Source organism: Bufo gargarizans, chromosome 5 (assembly GCF_014858855.1).
Source record: "Bufo gargarizans isolate SCDJY-AF-19 chromosome 5, ASM1485885v1, whole genome shotgun sequence".
Lineage (NCBI taxonomy): Eukaryota > Metazoa > Chordata > Amphibia > Anura > Bufonidae > Bufo > Bufo gargarizans.
Window position 1 is genome coordinate 356,516,549 of NC_058084.1, and position 21,696 is coordinate 356,538,244.

The 21,696-nt window shown below is 45.9% G+C and overlaps 1 protein-coding gene across 1 annotated transcript in view; it reads right to left on the bottom strand.

Annotated features, from left to right (window-relative positions):
* TBC1D5 (TBC1 domain family member 5) overlaps positions 1-21,696 on the bottom strand; it is a 603,675-nt gene that overhangs the window by 494,050 nt on the left and 87,929 nt on the right. Inside the window, exon 3 of the mRNA XM_044293280.1 lies at positions 3,657-3,732. The gene's annotated coding sequence lies outside the window, so the exon portion shown is untranslated. The remainder of the gene's footprint in view (positions 1-3,656; positions 3,733-21,696) is intronic.

The window sequence follows — 21,696 nt, forward strand, 5'->3', positions numbered from 1 at the left end:
ACACAGATTGCACGTTCATTACCCGCCCCTGTTTCTGCCCAGACCATTTGCAGGTGATTAGCAGAAGGAAACTTGACATCATGGTGCCGATTACATGTCCTGCTATTGATAGCCAACCTCTGTCACCTTCATTTAGACTGTTGCCGTGAATGAGAAACCTGGACAGCTACTGTATCACCTTTAGTGACAAATCCGGGTTGTGTTTGGGATCCGAGGGCGGTTGAGTTCAAGTATGTTGAGCGTTTCAATCCTGCCTGTGCTGTGGAGCAACACACTGCCCCATCTGCTGTTACGATGATGCGGAGCCATCGCATACAACAGTCGGTCACCTCTACTATTGATACGAGGGACACTAACATCTCAGCGATATGTTCAGGAAATCCTGCGCTACACATGTCTCATGGCGGGGCTTCCACCTGGCCTATTTCATCAGGACACACACATTAAGGGTTTCCCAGGAATGTCTACACCAGATTGCAACACTTCCTTGGCCTGCCAGGTCACCAGATTTATGGCTAAGTGAACATTTATGGCATCACATCGGGACATCCACTTCAGCAACCTACGAGTGTGCAGGATGTACAGGCTCCGCTGCATCATTTGTGGGCAAATGTGACGCAGGATACCATACAGAACCTGTATGCCCTCCATGTCCAACTCTATCTCATCTTGTATCCAGGCTAGAAGTAGAACAACAACGCCCTAGAGCCTCCTTTCTATTGTAGTTTTCCACAATAACCTTATACTTTCGCTCTAATATGGTAATCACTTCCATATATCATCATAACATTCACATATAGAAAGCTTCATTCTATTCCAATAACTTCGTACATTTTTGTTAGAGTGTATTTTTTGCCAGAATTGCATTAAACATAAAATGCAATTTCATGCCATGCCTTATCATATTTAGGCCTCTTGCACACGACCGTATGGCTTTTTCAGTGTTTTGCGATCCGTTTTAAACGGATCCGTTTTTCTGTTTCAGTAGTGTTTCCGGGAAAATATATACAATAAGTAACTTGCATACATGTACTTTATTTTTTGCCCCATAAGATAAATTTTTCCCTCCAAAGTGGGGGACAAATGTCCCATCGTCTTATAGGGAAAATACTAATGAGCGCTTCCATTATAAGAGGCATGGGGGATGATGATGAGAGGCATATGAAGGCTGATTAGAGGTATACGGGGACTGATAAGAGGCATATGGGAGCTGATGAGAGGCATGGGGGCTGATCTGAGGTCTGAATGTGGGGGTCTTATCTGAGGTATGACTGGGGGTCATTCACATTGAGGTCTGAGCTGAGGTCTGATTAGGGGTCTATCTGAGGTCTTATTGGGGGGTCTTATTAACATTGGGGTTCTGATTTGGGCTGTCAGCTGAGGTGTAATTAACATTGGAGGTATTATTGGTGGTCTGATCTGAGGTCTAATGAAAAATATTTTTTTCTTATTGTCCTCCTCTAAAACCTAGGCGAGTCTTATAGGGCGAAAAATACGGTACAAAATCATATTGGAAGTAGCAACTCCCAATAATTATCAGAAACATTTCCTTCACCTACAGGGCTATGAGGAATTTCCAAATTCCCCAAACTGGTCTACTGGTGCAAATGGCAGCTATACGGGATGTTTTTTTTTTAGTAGTCTACAATATAGCAAAGTGCTTCTGACAATGACAACCAGCTTCTAGAAGGAGGTCACACAAAAACATTATGTTAGGGAATTGCTATTTATGCCATTCTCTAATATACAATTTAAACTAGCTGACTCACACTTCAGCAACTATAGCGCTAGGACTGATACTTCCGAGGTCACAAGCATATAACCAATATAAAACGCTCTATATTTCTCCCGATTTAGGCTTATTCTCCGCGCACTGCTAGTTATGACACACCGCCTTTGTAGCCGAGCTACTTAAAGTAGTCTGCTCATGAATCTGATAACATAATATGATACAACTTTATTTTTGCAAGCAGGTGGACCATAAAAGTTAAGCTCAAAGTGTGCCATATACAAGGCATAAAACAAATACTTTGAACATAAACCTTGGGCACTGCCTGCCTTCAATCAAACCATTGCAATTAATATGAAATTCTAAATACAGAATGCAATGCCACATAAATAGCATAACAGCCAAGTCCTGTCTAAGAAGCCATATGGTTTTTCCCATTGTTCAAAAAAAGGAGATGACTTCCCGTCACTTATGTTTCTGATTAGCAAAATGATTTATGCCACAATCACTAAAAATGCCAGCAAGTGAATGAGAAAATGCATAGTGACTGCACCAGATGTGCACAATAAACAGCAATCCCATTGTAATCTCTGGTACTTAGTTTATATGAAGGTAATGTAAAAAAAACACTCTTGGATGCGGAAAAAGTCACTTTTTTTTACATTTGACTATAAATGATATGAAATAAATAGTGTGTTTTATACTTTATGGCATGCATACATTGATAAATTAGGTACAGTTTTCTATCCTGACTTATCTACAAGACAAGCCTGGCTAAGATCATGGGGATTAATTGCTTCAGAGGTGTGAAATGCGGCTTCCCCATTCTTTTCTGCACACTCAGTGGAGAAACAATGATTAATCACTGTTTAACTATTCTCTAGAGGATCTACAAGATTGCCAAACAGGATTTATCCTCATAAATCCAAGAAATGCTGCTTTAGATTTGTCGCCTGCAACGGAAGGAACATGAATTTAAAGCCATACGTTATCAGATTAAAAAACAATGTCAATGCTTTAGTACCAATCCAGGAATACAATACTCTCTAATCTCCAATTTACAATAGGAATCAATGCCATGCAATCCCCGGTGACCCGTAGGGTGTACAAGAGGAAGCAACTCAGTCCCAGGCTACTGTATAGGGTGGATGGATTCATACATTGCTATAAAGCTGGTCATAGCAAGGGACGGCACATCAGCCACCTTCCTCAAGCGGTGCCACCTCTAATCTGGTTACAGACATACAACCACCCTGCTGCGTCCTTTTACTTGCTTTTGGGCTGCTAGACCACCAGCATGACGTTATGCCTCTGGAGTTAGCTTTCTAACTATTCTCATGGGAAACCCGGACCCATCGGTAGAAAGCTATACCAGTTACATAATAGCGTGCTGGTGGTTTAGCAGCACAAAAGCAATTGACAGGTTCCCTTTTAAGGGGTTGACCAGGATTTTGATATTGATGGCCTATCCTCAGGATAGATCATCAATATCTGATTGGTGGGGTTAGAACACCCGGCACCCTGCTGATCAGCAGTTTGAAGAGGGTGCAGCATTTTAATGAACCCTGTAGCCTCTTCATAACTTCCCAAGCACAGCACCGTACATTGTATAGCGGGTGAGCTTGGTATTGTGGCTGAGGCCCATTTACTTGAATGGCTATGTCACTGGCCTAGGAATGAGCGCCGTGGTCTGAAACTGTTGATCGGCGGGTGTGCCAGGAGTCGGACCTTCACAATCATATACTAATGACCTATCCTGAGGATAGGTCATCAGTGTCCAAATCCCGGACAACTGCTTTTAAAGGGCTGCATGAAGGACAGGAGCTTATAGGTGACTGCATCTTAGACCATCCACAGGTGTGCTAGTTAGAAGATTAGGTTGGTGTTTAGTGTTCAAATTAGTGCAACTTAGTGCTATACACAATACCTTGCTTTACAGGTCCCGCCTGGTGAACGGTTCACTATAACCTCTTGGGTTTCTTGACACGACGGCCCCAAGACAACTGCAATAAGAAAAACAACACACATATTTTAAGAATTAGAACTCTCTCTCACTCATCATTTTCACCACCACTGCAGTAGGTGGACACAACCATTTACAGTGAAACCTCTTTGAGAAGACCACCCACAAATTGCATTGATAAGGCTACTTTCACCTCTGCTGTTGCGGCTGCATGCTGTGGCTTGTGTCCGGCCGGGTCTCCGCTTGTCTGCTGGAATGTGTACGGATGCCTGCTAGGCCCCGTTATACCTAATGGTCCGCATCCGGCACCTCTGGATCCGGAGAATTCCGGCAGGCTGTTCTCTGCCGAAAAAGCCTGCTGGAATGCAAACCGGAGGTGTGAAAGTAGCCCAAGTCATCTTCTAAAAGGCTGGGCCCTCAACGGATTCAGCCTGTATGTATGAAATATTTCATAGACAATCTAGTCTAAGTAAGGAGGTGGTCTTTTGGAGAGGTTTCACTATACGCCATATACAGGAGCATCCCACCCAATATACTACGGGGTCATGCCGCGGCCGTATCATAGCTCGGTAGTATGGAAGAGTTATAGGGCTGCCATAGAGGTACATGAGGCCTCTACTGTACCCTCATATGTTTATGATCTCAGAGGTTATATATGTCATATTCCATACAAACCCATCCGAAAAAATGATTGACATGCTCCACCATACAGTACGTGCTAAGGCAATCTCCCTATCTACGCTTGTCCTAGCCTAGATGCCATTTCTTCAGAGAATTGTCTATATCTAATCTTTTGTCTCTTGACAAGCGTAGCCAGCCTAAGGTTGCCCATATATTTGCAGTAGCTGTGGACTGAACGCTGATGGCTTTTTCTCCTGCCTTAAAGGGGTTGGCCACGCTAAGTATCAAAAATCCAAAGTGCCCCAGACAATAGCCAAAACCATGAAGTATTTCTATCATGTGACATGTACTGGCTATAGATCCGTTTTCTGACCTGTTCACCATGACGCGCCTCCCTGGAGGAGCTCCTCAGACTGGCTGTGTGGGAGGAGCAGCTGTAAAGTGAAAGTAAAAATCCCAGCATGCATTGCAGCAAGCATGTTCAGAGGAGTGGTCACATGACATCCCCGCCCACCTGTGTTTCCATAGAGACAAGAGCCCCTCAGATAATATCAATAACTCAGTCATCAGTGAATAACTGCTGTACAGACATAGCAATAGGAAATACGCCCCAGTCCCAGCAGCACACAGGAATATGATGCTAATGTATCATACAGATGTTACTGGGGGGGAGGGGCCCTGTTCATAAACTTGCTGTGGGGCCCAGTCATCTCTAGCTGCACCATTGGATGTAAGCCATGAATGGAATGAATAGAGGGGGAGATTCATCATCTCCCTTGTTTCTGAAAACGGGCGTTAAAAAGTTGCAAACTATGTGTTTGCGACTTTTTAAGTGTGCCTTTAAAAAAAAAGCGTGACAATGGCCAGGAGGGGGCGTGAACAGTCGCCCCAACAAATTTATGTTCATTTTCTCCAGTTTTTGGACTCAAATGAAGCCAGAAATCCCTGGCAGCTCTGAGCGTCATAGATTTCTGTTTAGGTGCATGCACGGCCATAGGAGGGGGCTGTTGAGCAGGGGCAGATCTTTGTAGCACAAGAGCTCTGATGAATACATTTGTACAAATCGATCTGCTCACATAGAGAGCAGCCTCCTGTCTATCATCACACGACTAAGGCAACTTTCACACTAGCGTTAGCAGGGTCCGGCAGCTGTTCCTCTGCCGGATCCGTGCTAGCGCTAGCCCACGAGTGCCGTCGGAAGTCCGCTCCGACCCCATTCACATTCACTGATGCCCAGCACGCTGCGTTTTCTGTCCGTCCGCCTCACGGCATGTTTGCCGTGCTGTGGCCGCATCTCTGACCTGTCCCCATTTAAATGAATGGGTCCGGAGCGGACTTCTGGCGGCACTCGTGGGCTACTATTAGCACGGTTCACTGTATACAGTGTATAGGGGGTCACGGATCTCTATATGCAGTGGTGGGGGTCACATATCACCATATACAGTGTGCAGGAAGGAGAGGGCACACGTTTATAGATGGTGAGACCAGTGACTGCTGCTGATATCCCTGACCTCAGCCATACTCACAGCTCACAAGGGGTTAAAGCTACTGAACTGTTGGCCAGGCTGTAATATCATGTCTGTGATAGAGGGGCCATAAACAGGACAGACATTGGGATTGCTCACAGTTTGTGTTCCACAGCGCTGCCCTGGCTCTGCTACATCCTTGCATGTTGGCAGGATCCTCTCAGTACAGGGGAAACAGAGGGGGCAGAGCCTGCAATCAGATCAGCCATCACAGCTTCCCCGTAGTCTCCCTTCCTCCTGCAAAAGTTTATTTATTTCAGCTTTTAACAAGTGTCCCTGCTAAGCCCCTGCCAGCCCTGCACAGCCAGGAGTGCCAGTCACAGAAGGAAAGCACCTCTGATACAAGCAGGGTGCTTTAGGACCCTGGGAGCAGCACACTCTTTCAGGCATGGACAAGGTAGCTCCTCCATGGCACCTGCAGGGATGGACAAACAGGCAGCTGTGAGAGCAGGACAGGAGGGGGCATGGTGAGGACAGGAGGGGGCGTGGTGAGATCAGGACAGGAGGGGGCGCGGTGAGATCAGGACAGGAGGGGGCGCGGTGAGATCAGGACAGGAGGGGGCGTGGTGAGAGCAGGACAGGAGGGGTGTGATGAGATCAGGACAGGAGGGGGCGTAGTGAGAGCAGGACAGGAGGGGGCGTAGTGAGAGCAGGACAGGAGGGGGCGTAGTGAGAGCAGGACAGGAGGGGGCGTAGTGAGAGCAGGACAGGAGGGGGCGTAGTGAGAGCAGGACAGGAGGGGGCGTAGTGAGAGCAGGACAGGAGGGGGCGTAGTGAGAGCAGGACAGGAGGGGGCGTAGTGAGAGCAGGACAGGAGGGGGCGTGGTGAGAGCAGGACAGGCGGGGGCGTGGTGAGAGCAGGACAGGAGGAGGCGTGGTGAGAGCAGGACAGGAGGAGGCGTGGTGAGAGCAGGACAGGAGGGGGGCGTGATGAGAGCAGGACAGGAGGGGGGCGTGGTGAGAGCAGGACAGGAGGGGGGCGTGATGAGAGCAGGACAGGAGGGGGCGTGGTGAGAGCAGGACAGGAGGGGGGCGTGATGAGAGCAGGACAGGAGGGGGCGTGGTGAGAGCAGGACAGGAGGGGGCGTGGTGAGAGCAGGACAGGAGGGGGCGTGGTGAGAGCAGGACAGGAGGGGGCGTAGTGAGAGCAGGACAGGAGGGGGCGTAGTGAGAGCAGGACAGGAGGGGGCGTAGTGAGAGCAGGACAGGAGGGGGCGTAGTGAGAGCAGGACAGGAGGGGGCGTAGTGAGAGCAGGACAGGAGGGGGCGTAGTGAGAGCAGGACAGGAGGGGGCGTGGTGAGAGCAGGACAGGAGGGGGCGTGGTGAGAGCAGGACAGGAGGGGGCGTGGTGAGAGCAGGACAGGAGGGGGCGTGGTGAGAGCAGGACAGGAGGAGGCGTGGTGAGAGCAGGACAGGAGGAGGCGTGGTGAGAGCAGGACAGGAGGTGGGCGTGGTGAGAGCAGGACAGGAGGGGGGCGTGGTGAGAGCAGGACAGGAGGGGGGCGTGATGAGAGCAGGACAGGAGGGGGCGTGGTGAGAGCAGGACAGGAGGGGGGCGTGATGAGAGCAGGACAGGAGGGGGCGTGGTGAGAGCAGGACAGGAGGGGGCGTGGTGAGAGCAGGACAGGAGGGGGCGTGGTGAGAGCAGGACAGGAGGGGGCGTGGTGAGAGCAGGACAGGAGGGGGCGTGGTGAGAGCAGGACAGGAGGGGGCGTGGTGAGAGCAGGACAGGAGGGGGGCGTGATGAGAGCAGGACAGGAGGGGGGCGTGATGAGAGCAGGACAGGAGGGGGCGTGGTGAGAGCAGGACAGGAGGGGGCGTGGTGAGAGCAGGACAGGAGGGGGCGTGGTGAGAGCAGGACAGGAGGGGGCGTGGTGAGAGCAGGACAGGAGGGGTGTGATGAGATCAGGACAGGTTGGGGGCGTAGTGAGAGCAGGACAGGAGGGGGCGTAGTGAGAGCAGGACAGGAGGGGGCGTAGTGAGAGCAGGACAGGAGGGGGGCGTGATGAGAGCAGGACAGGAGGGGGGCGTGATGAGAGCGGGACAGGAGGGGGCGTGGTGAGAGCGGGACAGGAGGGGGCGTGGTGAGAGCGGGACAGGAGGGGGCGTGGTGAGAGCGGGACAGGAGGGGGCGTGGTGAGAGCGGGACAGGAGGGGGCGTGGTGAGAGCGGGACAGGAGGGGGCGTGGTGAGAGCGGGACAGGAGGGGGCGTGGTGAGAGCGGGACAGGAGGGGGCGTGGTGAGAGCGGGACAGGAGGGGGCGTGGTGAGAGCGGGACAGGAGGGGGGCGTGGTGAGAGCGGGACAGGAGGGGGGCGTGGTGAGAGCGGGACAGGAGGGGGCGTGGTGAGAGCGGGACAGGAGGGGGCGTGGTGAGAGCGGGACAGGAGGGGGCGTGGTGAGAGCGGGACAGGAGGGGGCGTGGTGAGAGCGGGACAGGAGGGGGCGTGGTGAGAGCGGGACAGGAGGGGGCGTGGTGAGAGCGGGACAAGAGGGGGCGTGGTGAGAGCAGGACAAGAGGGGGCGTGGTGAAAGCAGGACAAGAGGGGGCGTGGTGAAAGCAGGACAAGAGGGGGCGTGGTGAGAGCGGGACAGGAGGGGGGCGTGATGAGAGCAGGACAGGAGGGGGCGTGGTGAGAGCGGGACAGGAGGGGGCGTGGTGAGAGCGGGACAGGAGGGGGCGTGGTGAGAGCGGGACAGGAGGGGGCGTGGCTCCCAATAGCAGGAAACCAGGCAGATCTGTAATAGCTCCCTACTTTCTTTATAGTTTTAATAAGTGCTAACAGAGTGGCGAACCCCTTTACCATATACATGCATGCCCAAAGTGTGATGAATCCCAAAAACAATCCACCATTTTATTATTTAAAAAATTATACATAAAATATTCACATGCAGGTGATAAAAAAAAAAATTATTTTATTGAAAGAGTCCTTTTAATCAGAACTTCTTTAAGATGGAACGCATATTAGTAGAGGAAGCCCAGTTGAAAATTTTATGGGGCCTAAAAATACCAATCAGGGAACAGCTAGAACAGCTCTAAGAAAACAGCTCTCATTAAGGCTACTTTCACACTAGCGTTCGTCGGTCCGCTCGTGAGCTCCGTTTGAAGGGGCTCACGAGCGGACCCGAACGCAGCCGTCCAGCCCTGATGCAGTCTGAATGGAGCGGATCCGCTCAGACTGCATCAGTCTGGCGGCGTTCAGCCTCCGCTCCGCTCGCCTCCGCACGGACAGGCGGACAGCTGAACGCTGCTTGCAGCGTTCGGGTGTCCGCCTGGCCGTGCGGAGGCGTGCGGATCCGTCCAGACTTACAATGTAAGTCAATGGGGACGGATCCGTTTGAAGATGCCACAATATGGCTCAATCTTCAGGCGGATCCGTCCCCCATTGACTTTACATTGAAAGTCTGGACGGATCCGTATGAGGCTATTTTCACACTTAAGCTGTTATATGCTAAAATAATGCAGACGGATCCGTTCTGAACGGAGCCTCCGTCTGCATTATTATGATCGGATCTGTTCAGAACGGATCCGATCGAACGCTAGTGTGAAAGTAGCCTAACTCTGACTGAACCAAGAGGACTCACATGATATCTCATAGACTCTTGTCATTTACTTTCTTGCAGATAAGCTTTTATGTCACAGTGCCAATACTAAGTTCAGAGGGCTGTTAAAGGCTATGTACACCTTTGGAGTCATTTTTTTAATAATTGCATTTAACTTATTTTTGGCTAAAAATCATATTTTCAATTGGCCTTTATTAAAAATATTGAGCTGTTCAGTCAAAAAGGGTTAACTGCTTTTCTAACTGTGTGACTGGTACTTTCACTTTCACTTTGTGCTGTCATCTAATTACCCTTATCCTTAAACTACTGAGAGATTGTAAACACATTAAGCCACATTCTTATCAGTAAGATAAGAACTGAGCTTTAATGAGTGTTTATAATGTCAGAGAGCAGAGATAAGGAGTCCTTCAGGCTGCCACAGCAGCATCTCAGCTCTGTACACAAAAAGGATTTCATATTTTTAATAAAGACCAATTGAAAAAATGATTTTTAGCTCAAAATAAGTATAATGCAATAAAAAAAAAAAATTGCCCCCAAAGGTGGGTGTGGCGATATGTAATATTTATTTATTGTTTATATATTTTATATGTAAAATTGGGAAAGCGGGGGATTTAAACTTAATATTTTGGTGTTTTTTTGTTTGTTTGTTTTTTACTTTTTATTTAATAACTATTTCCCCCCTTAGGGGCTAGAACCTGGGATCTTTTCATCCCCTGTTCTATTCCCCCTAATAGAGCTCTATCAGGGTGAATAGGACCTCACACTCTCCCTGGTGCTCTGTACACACAGCAGCAGGGAGCTGACTATGGCAGCCAGAGCTTCGGTAGCGTCCTGGCTGCCATGGTAACCGATCGGAGCCCCAGGATTACACTGCTGGGGCTCCGATCAAAAGCTGCCACTGCACCACCAATGAGGAGGGGAGGGGGGGACCCTGTGGCCACTGTCACCAATGATTATAATAGTTATAATACTGGGGGGGGGGGGGTTATGCCTGAATACAAACACATGCTGCGGGTGCCGGCCATATCCCATACCCGGCCTCTATGACTGCGCGCTGCGATCCACCGCAATTAACCCCTCAGGAGCGCGCAGTCATAGAGGCTGGGTGCCGGGTGTGGATGAGATTTGGCCGGCACCCGCAGCCTGCATTTGTATTCAGGCATAAACTATATTCATTGGTGGCGCAGTGGCCACAGCCCCTCCCCTCCTATCAGTCCATTGGTGGCAGCGGCGGTACAGGGGGGAGGGACTGTCTCCTTCTCCCCTGTGCTGCTGAGGAGAACATGGCACGTGCTGACAGCAGTGCGTGCCATGTCAGTCTCGTGTGTGAAAGCGGCAGAGCAGCGGAGGGTCTAGGCGCAGTTTGCAATTCTAAGTCGCATTGGCGACCATTTTGGTCGCCATCTGGAGCCCTGAAATGTCCTGTTGTTCTAAAGATTTCACAAGCCATCAATGGTGGGTTAACAACTGCCACCCCTTAAAAGACAAGAAACAAACAATACCTTGATATATTTTTCTTTGTTGTAAAAGGGTGGTTAAAAAAATAAAATAAAATAAAATAAAATAAAAAAACTTTACAGGGTACCACAAATAAGTTATAGGTAGAGGAATGAAGCCATACGTTCTGATCACATCTTTCTCCGTGATTTACAGAAAGCAGCAGCTCGTTTTAATAAAAACATCCCAAAACATAAAATTGATTGAACCAACTGCTGTGCTGGGCATATACAACAGCTGATCAAAATCATTCAAGATTTTTATTCCTGCACTATTTCTTTCCTAGGAGCATATAAAGGGCTCGTGCTCTTCCGCTAGCCTAGCAGATTGATTCATAGCGGCTCAATTGTGATATATAAGAATTAATACCGCTATAATAATGGACATTGCATTCCTTTTGAGGGCACAGATCTCCAGGATGAAGCATAGGGGAGTGTTTTAAGCAATGTCTAGGGCTCGGATAATAATGTTTAGCTCCTAATTCTGTACTTTTATGGTATTTTTTTTTTTTTCTTCCAACAAAACCAATGTACGCTTCCATACACAAGATAGCAATGAGCTGGAATACGAGCATTATTATAAAACAACATATGTCAGAAGGTTTCAATAGCCTAATGCAAGGTTTCTAATGATGGTGATAGAATGTTTATGTGCCATATGAAGCAGCTATCGACACAATACACAAAAATATAGATATTCACTAAATATAACATTCCAACGACAATTCCTTTAAAGAGCAACACCATCTAAAAACTGTTACATAGCTGCAATACAGAATCACAGGAGTGATGGAGAGATGTATGTATAGGACAAGGAAACTACTGCCCCCTATAGAGTCCTACCAGGACAAGGTGGTTGACAAGCAGGACTATGAAATATTTGGGCCCCTATGTGGTCAAATGGTCAGGACTTCCTGAGTTATTTTCCATATCTTCTTTAAAGATTCTTATACCCCATAAAATTGAATAGGAACTGAGCTGCAGTACCCAAAAATGGCCACTACACAGTGTATGGAGCTCTGCACTTCTGGAACCTTGGCTGCCACTAGCAGCTGATCAGCACAGGCTCTGGGTGTTGGACCCCCACACATCTGATATAGATAGCCTATCATATGGATTAGTGATCAATATGTTAGTCCTGGACAACCCCTTTAAACTTTCTCCCATAATCTGAGCATTCCGTAAATTATTTATTTCCTGTTGCTTGTACAGCGCCAACATATTCCGAGGTGCTGTACAAAGGTTGCCATCACTCACATGATAACACTATAAGGGCTCATGCACATGAACGTGTGTTGGCCGGGCCCATATTGTGTCCCCCGTCTTTTGTGCACCGGAAGGTGGGGTTTCTCTCCAGGCCTGTGGACCGCAAAGAAATAGAAAATGTTCTATTTTTTTGCGGTGTCGACGGATCATGGACCCATTCAAGTTGAATGGGTCTGCGTCTGTCTGCGGAAACAAATTGGGGTCCCCAATGCACGGAACGTCCGGCACACGTTCGTGTGCATGAGCTCTGATGGAGAATCTGCATCTCCCATGTTCATGACAGGTTTTACAGCTGTGCAGTCTTCAGTCTCAGCTAATAGACCAGGCATCCTCAACCTGCGGCCCTCCAGCTGTTGAAAACTACAACTCCCACAATGCCCTGCTGTAGGCTGTTCGGGCATGCTGTTCGGAGTTGTAGTCTTGCAACAGCTGGAGGGCCGCAGTTTGAGGATGTCTGTAATAGACTGATGACTATTAGCTAGTGGCAGGATGGCTAGAGGTAAGGGCAGGGTTCCATTTTCAGATTGCTTCCCCAGCAGGAGTGATTCTGTTCATAATTGAAAACTGGGGAGCTGGGTATTTGTACAAACTGCTAACATTTTATGTAAGGTATTTCATGCAGACAGTATCTTGCGTCAGTATTTATAAGCCAAAACAAGGAGTGGGTCCAAAACGCAAAGAGGCACAAGTCTTTCCATTATACGTTTTTCTCCGTAGGATCCGCCCCTGGTTTTATCTTACAAAGGGTCCATTCACACGTCCGTTGTTTCTTTCCTGATCTGTTCCGTTTTTGCGGAACAGATCTGGACCCATTCATTTTCAATGGGTCCTGAAAAAAAATCTGACATTGTGCTGTCCGATTTTTTTCAGGACCCATTGAAAATGAATGGGTCCAGATCTGTTCCGCAAAAAACAGAACAGATCAGGAAAGAAACAACGGACGTGTGAATGGACCCAAATACCGATGCAAGATTCTGACAATGTTAAAGTGGCATTCGTCATACTGTGAGCTGCAGGTATAAGTCAATTGGGGGAAGATTGCAAGAGTTTTGCTTGGAGGCAGTCGTCATACATTATAAATATCAAAACAGGGCAGTGCATTAAAAAATAAAAAGTGTTTTATACGGCTTACATCCTGAAGTCTATGTACAGGATTCAGTGAAAAGCTACTATTTTGGTATATATGAAAACAGATTCATCTGTAAAGAACAAATGACAGCCATCTCCAAAAACTTCCATCTTTCTTGATCATTTCATATTCATGGGATGGCAAATAGCCAAGAAAATAATCTCTTTTCCCAAGCCTTAACTACTGTGGCTCTTCAGCCAATCGGTGAGACAAACAATTTTACCTTTTCCAAAAACTCCAGCACTGGGGGCTTTTGTTGTAGGATTTCTCGCCTTTTATTGCTAAAGCAATTTTATTTGTGTCACGGTGAAGGACAAAGATAAGCCAACTGTTTAGATTCTTCTCCTTTATGTTGCGGCTTTGATCACTAACAATGCTGCGTGAACAGTCAACAGAAGGCTGACATTTCATAAAATATGCAGTGATAAAAACTAATACTGCAGCATCTGGGAACAATATATAAAATGCAGAAACACACCTAATAACTGATCTTAAATTACAAGTTATGAAAATCCATAAAGCCAGATTACAACTTGTGTTTTTTTTTTTTTTGTTGTTGTTTTAGCCATAGTGGAAAAGTTTTTGAGGAACGTAAGGAACACGGCATTACTTTTAATTTTTACAAAACATACAAGGTTTTGTATTCGACACAATTTACAAGTGTTTTTTTTTTTTTTTTACAGTACATTACTAATTTCCATTACAAAAACCCAAATTAAAACCGCAGAAAATATTACGATTAAAGGACTGAGGCACAAAACTGAATATAAGTGGAATTTTTTGAACGATATCAAAACCCAGCAGCTGTGTGTCTCAGAATCGAAGAACTAGCTGCCACCTTTCCTTCAATGGTATAAAGGGTGGCTTTAGATCAGCCAGAAGGGAGACACAGGTGTTCTAACGTGAGCCGAAGATCTCAAGGAGCAGAAACCGCAGATAAAGTAGGATGGAATATTTGGAATCGGTGTTAGCATTGAAAATATCATACAGCTGAAGATGTTAAAGGCTATGAGCACTATTACAGGAGTCGTTAACCATCTCAAATCCGCTCAAAAAAAGCAACATAGCAAACAGTCATCATCCTACCATTTTGAGTATACAGCTCCTATGCAGACCTGTGTTTAATAAGGTCAAGAAGCTGCCATTCAATATTTAGGTAGTCTGATGTAGTCTGATCTGGCAGTGATTTGTTACTCCCCTATTCATGAGCATTATTTACTGTACTGTCGCCTTCACACACAATTGTTTTTCAGCATTTTTAACTGGTCAAGGACTTCCCATTGTGTGTGTGTGTATATATATATATGATGCAGGTTGTAGCCAGCTGCCCAATCGCTCCGGTCGCCATGCTGCTGGGAACTCTAGAGAGGAGACAGAAGCTGTTTTTGCTGCTCAGATAGACAGAACTCATTGAGAGTATAGAATACACCAGGAGCACAATCTCTATCCCATAATAGTAACAAGGAATCAAAATATATAAAGAAGGACATATATATGTACGTTTCGCAATCACTCAAAAACGCAACCATCGATTTTAACGAAACTTGGTATACACATTCCTTGCTACCTGGAAAGAAATATTGCGGGGTCACAGCTCTCTAGCACGTACCGTTCCTGAGATATTCCCCAAAAATGAATTGCATTAGCCAATACAAGCCTGCAAGTCTTTCTCTTCATATCCCAACTGCCATACACACGGTCACATGTCTCTTATCAGCCAATAGAAGCTCGCAGGCCCTTAGTCTCCACATACACACAGTTTTACTCCAGGTTTCCATAACAACCCAGCCATTTTTCTTCACTACTGTAGGTCAGCTTTAGTCTAGGGATACACGATGACATGTGTCGCACGACAATAGGTCACACGACACAACTACACTGCTACATGTGCCACGTGACACTGATGTCGCACCAAAGTTATGCGACATTTTTTATAACGATAGTCTATGGTGTTGCACTGCGACATGCTGCGACTGTGACGCGACTGTCGCAGAAGAATCCATCTTGGATGGATTTTTTGCAACTGTCGTGTCGCAGCAGCAGCAGGTCACATGTCGCAGTGCGACACTATAGCCTATCATTATAAAAATTGTTGAGACAAAATGTCGCGCAACACATGTCATCGTGTAGCCCTGGCATTAAAGGGGCAGGGGGCTGTGGAGGTCACTGTTAAAGAGGCATTCACTGTGGATGTTACTGTTAAGGGGGCAGGCCGCTGTGGAGGTCACTGTTAAGGGGGCAGGGGCCACTATTAAAGGTGCAACTGTTGTGGAGGTCACTGTTAAGGCACCAGGGTACTGTGAGGTCACTGTTAAGGCAGCAGGGTACTGTGGAGGCCACTGTGAAGGAAGCAGGGGCCACTATTAAAGGGGCAACTGCTGTGGAGGTCACCGTTAAGGCAGCAGGGTACTGTGGAGGTCACTGTTAAGGGGGCGGACCCCTGAGGAGGTCACTGTCAAGGGAGTGGGGTGCTGTGAAACTCACTGTTCAAGGGGCGGGCTGCTGTGAAGGTCACAGTTAAGGGGATGGGCTGCTGTGGAGGTCCCATTTTAAAGTGGCGGGGCACTGTGGGGGGGGTCAGTGTTAAGGGGTGGGGGACTGTGGAGTTCACTGTTAAAGGGGCAGGGTGCTGTAGAGGTCACTGTTATGGGGGATACTGTCAATACCTTTTAACTACACACCCAAACATTAAATGAAATAGATTAAATATACCTGTGCGAAGCCGGGTCCTTCTGCTAGTTAAATATAAAAAAAGACAAAAAAAAAGGCATGCATTGTAGGCAGAATTGCTGTAGCACCATCCATTAGTTATAGTGGCTCACCCATATTTTTGTTGTGTGTGTGGACACAGCTACTGTTAGAGCATGTCATATAGCGACTACTCATGCAGTTTACGAACATTGCCAGTTAGACCCTAAACGGAAATATTTTTCGAGAAGGAGAATGGGATTTAGCTTGGAGGTGCAGTATCAAGGATGAGAGGATGGAGTATTTCCATGAGAACTCCTAGAACATTAAAAATAATAATAATAATAAAAGTCCTCCTAGGGTCTTTTCTGATCTTTAAGGGTCCATTCACACGTCCGTGGTGTATTGCGTATCCGCAATACTCCCGGCCGGCACCCTCCATAGAACTGCCTAATCTTGTCCGCAATTGCGGACGAGAATAGGACATGTTTTTTTTCTTTTGCAAGGCCATGGCCTGGAAGCCGCGCTCCGGAAATGCGGATGCGGAGAGCACATAGTGTGCTCTCCGCATCCCATTCTGCCCCATTGAGAATGAATGGGTCCGTACCCGTTCCAGATATTGCAGAACGGATGCGGACCCATTTGCGGACGTGTGAATGGACCCTAAACAGACCTTAATAAAACAAAAGTGAAAAATAACCCACCCACAAAAAACAACCCTTATCCCATCAACCACTTTCGTATCGCAAAGGAAAACCTGATTACCCTAAATTAGACATATAACACATAAAAATGTATGGTAGATAATGACAAAAGCTAATATAATATCTATTTAGGATACACATTTTATTATAAAAAATAGCTAAAATCTGAAATAATGTACTATTCTTTCAAAATACAAGCTTAGATACTATTTAAAAAAGGGCATGAATTATGTTATAAAAATAATTACAAAAGAAACCTGCACAGAAAAAAAAAGAGGCAATGTCGCTAACCCAACACAAAAGTGTTAAACTATCGTGTGATAAAAACTGCCTAAGGGTACTTTCACACTAGCGTTATTCTATTCCGGCATTGAGTTCCGTCCTGGGGGCTCAATAATGGAAAAGATCCGATCAGTTTTATCCTAATGCATTCTGAATGGAGAGTAATTCATTCAGGATGCATCAGGGTGTCTTCAGTTCAGTCTTTTTGACTGTTCAGGACGGAGATAATACCGCATGACACCGGAGAGACAGATCCGGCATTTCAATGTATTTGTCAAATGGATCTGGATCCTGATCCGTCTGACAAATGCCATCAGTTTGCATACGTTTTGACGGATCGGTCGCCGGAACTGCCTGTCGGAATCCTCTGCCGCAAGTGTGAAAGTACCCTAAATGTTGTCTGGTTCTAAATGCCTAAAATAGGTCCTAAAGTCACACACTTGAATATACAAAATCTCATTAATTTCAGGGGGGGGGGGGGGGGGTTTATAGTGTTTTCTTTTGTAAAAATGCTTTGGTAGCTTTTATTTTTATAAAGAAATCACAACTTGAGCCGTAAGATTCGAGAATATTGAGATGAACAGGCACTGGAACAGGGAATGTTCACGGAGCTCAAAGCTTGCAGCTTCACATTCAGGAAAGTGAGAGAAAACAAAAGAAGCAATACATAAAACACAAATCAACAAGTCATATCATGTGGACAATCTAAAAATAGCCCATGATAAAAATCAAACATACTTGTTGCATATTTGTTGAGTACAAATATTTGATACTCCCATGTAGGACAATTAATTGTCCTATATGAATAAACTCCTTTAATGGGAGTCTGTCAGCAGTTTTTGTGAAGATTTTATTTTCAGGAGTAACGTGAATATGAACTTTTTTTCTGCTAAGCACTACTCCTGCAGGGTCCAGCCTCACTATGAGGTGCTCTCTACATTGAGATGCTTCACAGCCCCTTCCCCTGCTTTGAGTGACACTTGTAATGGTCTCCTAGCTGGATGATATAGCTGGCACTCAGAGCAGAGTAGAGGGGCTGTGAAGCAGTTCAATGCAGAGAAGACTTCACAGCAAAGCCCCGCCTCCTTTGCACTTGCAGTACCAGGCAGAATAAAAGTTTATATTCTCACCACTCCTGATAATAAAAACTCCAACAAAAGATACATTTTTCCTGCTCTCTACAGCCCCTAACTAGTGATGTCAGCAGTTTAGCATGATCAAATTCCACATGAGTCAATTAAGTTGCTAAAACAGAAATAGGTGCAGTAAGGCCACTTTCACGTGGTCTGTATTGTGCATCAGTATTTGTAAACCAAAACCAGGACACTGAAGAGTACCAAATTTATCCATGACACCTTTTCCTTGTAGGATAAACTTGTGGTTTGGTCTTACAAATACTGACGCAAAATACTGACAGTGTGAAAGTGACCTTAGAGTCAGGTCTATACTATATATGATATACAGTTGTGTTCAAAATAATATACAGACATCACTAACCTAATCAATCACTGTTTTTGGTAGAAAATATATTTCTACATGGCAAATAATTTACTAGCAGGTGTAGTAGAGTAATAGAAACCCAACAGACCCAACAGTCATGACATGCATGCTGCTGATTCTCTGTAATTCAATCACTTATTGAAAGGGGCATGTTCAAAATAATAGTAGTGTGGAGTTTAATGAGTGAGGTCATTTATTCTTTGAAAAACAGGTGGAAATTATTGTCTTTATTTAACGAAGGAAGGCAGCAAGTGTTGTACATGCTGATTACAGTGCATTTCTCTCAGAAATTCTGAGGAAAATGGGTTGTTCCAGACATTGTTCAGAAGAACAGTGTACCTTGATTAAAAAGTTCATTGGAGAGGGGAAAACATATAAAGAAGTGCAGAAAATGATAGGCTGCTCAGCTAAAATGATCGCAAATGCTTTAAAATGGCAACCAAGACCTGAAAGACGTGGAAGAAAGCGAAAAACTACCATTCGAATTGATAGAAGAATAGCCAAAATGGCAAGGACTCAGCCAACAATCAGCTCCAGGAAGATCAAAGAAGGTCTAAAGTTACCTGTGAGTACTGTTACAATTAGAAGACGCCTATGTGAAGCCAAGCAATCTGAAAGAAACCCCCGCAAAGCTCCATTGTTGAAAAAAAGACATGAGCTGAAGAGGTTACAATTTGCCAAAGAGCACATTGACTGGCCTAAAGAGACATTTTGTGGACTGATGAAAGTAAGATTGTTCTTTTTGGGTCTAGTGGCCGGAGACAGTTTGTCAGACGACCCCCAAACACTGAATTCAAGCCAGAGTACACTGTGAAGACAGTGAAGCATGGTGGCGCAAGCATCATGATATGGGATGTTTCTCATACTACGGTGTTGGGCCTATTTATCGCATACCAGGGATCATGGATCAGTTTGAATACATCAGAATACTTGAAAAGGTCATGCTGCCTTATGCTGAAGAGGAAATGCCCTTGAAATGGGTGTTCCAACAAGACAACGACCCCAAACACACCAGTAAACGTGCAACATCTTGGTTCCAGACCAAGAAGATTGACGTTATGGAGTGGCCAGCCCAATCCCCGGATCTTAATCCAATAGAAAACTTGTGGGGCGACATAAAAAATGCAGTCTCTGAGGCAAAACCAGGAAATAGAGAAGAACTGTGGAATGTAGTCCAATCATCCTGGGCTGGAATACCTGTTCACAGGTGCAGAAGTTGGTTGACTCCGTGCAACAGAGATGTACAGCAGTTCTCAGAAACAGGGGTTATACAACTAAATAATAAGTTAAGTGATTCAAAGAAAAGCAAAATCTTCAAACATTGTTCAGTTTATATAGTGAATGTTTGAGTTTGTAAAGAGGAATACAAGCACTGCTAACAGTCTAATATTCACATTTCTTAAAAAAATTTTTAAAAGAACAACACAAATTTGATATATTTTTCTTCATGTTTTGATTCGGAATAGAATGTGAGGTGTTCCCAATGCATTTGTTATGAACACAACTGTATATGCTTTATTCACTTCGGTGGAAGTTTGCATGCTGGGAGTTGTAGTTTTACAACAGCTGGAGTGTCGGAGGTTGCCTTACCCCTGGTCTTGAGAAATAGATTTCTTTAATAAAAACGTTTATCACCCATGTACACACATATTAGCATCACTACAAGCAGGATCGCTTCTACTTGGCTCCCTGACGAGCAGGATCATCAACCTTCTGCATCCCTCAGGTTATATTACTTCCTTTTCCTCAATGTGCATGAGGCACATCACGGAAGAGTATCAAGTGTTAAACCCGAGCCATATGTAGTGTTTGAAGAAGAAACACAGAAAACAGCAAAGCATGTGGGAGGTAATTGTCCTCACGCTTATTATTAGCAGTCGAACTTTAGGAGTTTTGCCGCCTGGTATCCTTACCATGGTTACTGCCACTTATTAGACAGAGATATTTTATCAACACCATGCAATTGTCTTGTAATAAAATAAACATTAATAGGAACTCTGCTTGGCGTTTCTGTTTGGACGAGATCCACATTAAGTAACAATTCCGAGATGATGGTATAATTGCAATATTTATATCTAATAACAGACATGGAACTTCATCTCGAAATAAATGTTCCTTTTTATCTTTTCCTACTTACTAGAGAAAGTTATTTTAAGGCAAGATAAAACAATTGGAGGAGAAATCAGGAAAAAAAATAAAACACCCTTTAAATGCTGGAAGACTTCATGTGCCATATTGCATCTATAGCAATCAAAATGAAAATTTTAACTGAGCCTATACTAAATAATTTATTGGAAAACTGCTTAAAGGGACAGAGCTGGGAAGGAGCTGTGTCAGACACTGGATCTTTATTCTGCGGGGCACCGCTCCCGCAAGTGTCTGGAGGGTGGCTCCTAACCCTGAAGTGCTCTCTTCAGTGAGCTGCTTCACTACCCCTCTCCCGTGCTCTGAGTGACCGCTCTAACGGTCTCCTAGATGGACACTAAAGCCGTCACTCAATGCAGAAGAGAGGGGCTGGGAAGCAATTCACTGCAGAATGCACTTTACATAGAGACCACCTCTGTGACATTTGCAGAAGTGGCGCCTGGCAGAATAAAAGTTTGAGCTGGATTTACACGGGCTGACTGAGCGGCTGATTTTCGGTAAGGAAGCGTTTCTTCCTGACAGTCGGCTGCTCGTTCAGTGAAGGAGACTGCTTTTACATGCATCGATCTCCTTCACTGTATGAGGACGAGGAATACAGAATCATGGTTTCTGGGCAGAAGCTCGTTGTTCAGACTGCCAAGAAGCCATGATCGGTGGTTCCTGCATGAACGACGGGATCACCCGCAGCCGGCAGCACATTTACATGGTCGTTTCAAATAATCTTCTCGATTCTCGGGCCGTGTAAATGCACCTTGAGTTTTTCATTCCTACTGATAATTCCCCGTCTGATTACAAGCGATGATAAAACTGATGATAATTAACCGCTTTAAGTCCGCCCATAGGATATAAACGTCCTATGGGTGGACCTCTATTTCTGAAAGCACGTTTTAAAACGTCCTTTCAGAAATAGCAGCTGCACGCTAATCGTGCAGCTGCTGATCGGGTTGCCCGCTGTCAGTGACAGCAGGGCAACCCAGAGAGAAGGCAGGGACAGTGCCCAGGTGTCCCTGCCTTCCGGATCGCTGCAGACACAGCGCTCACCGAGCGCTGTGTCTGCAGAGTAGGAAGCGCTGTGCGCTTCC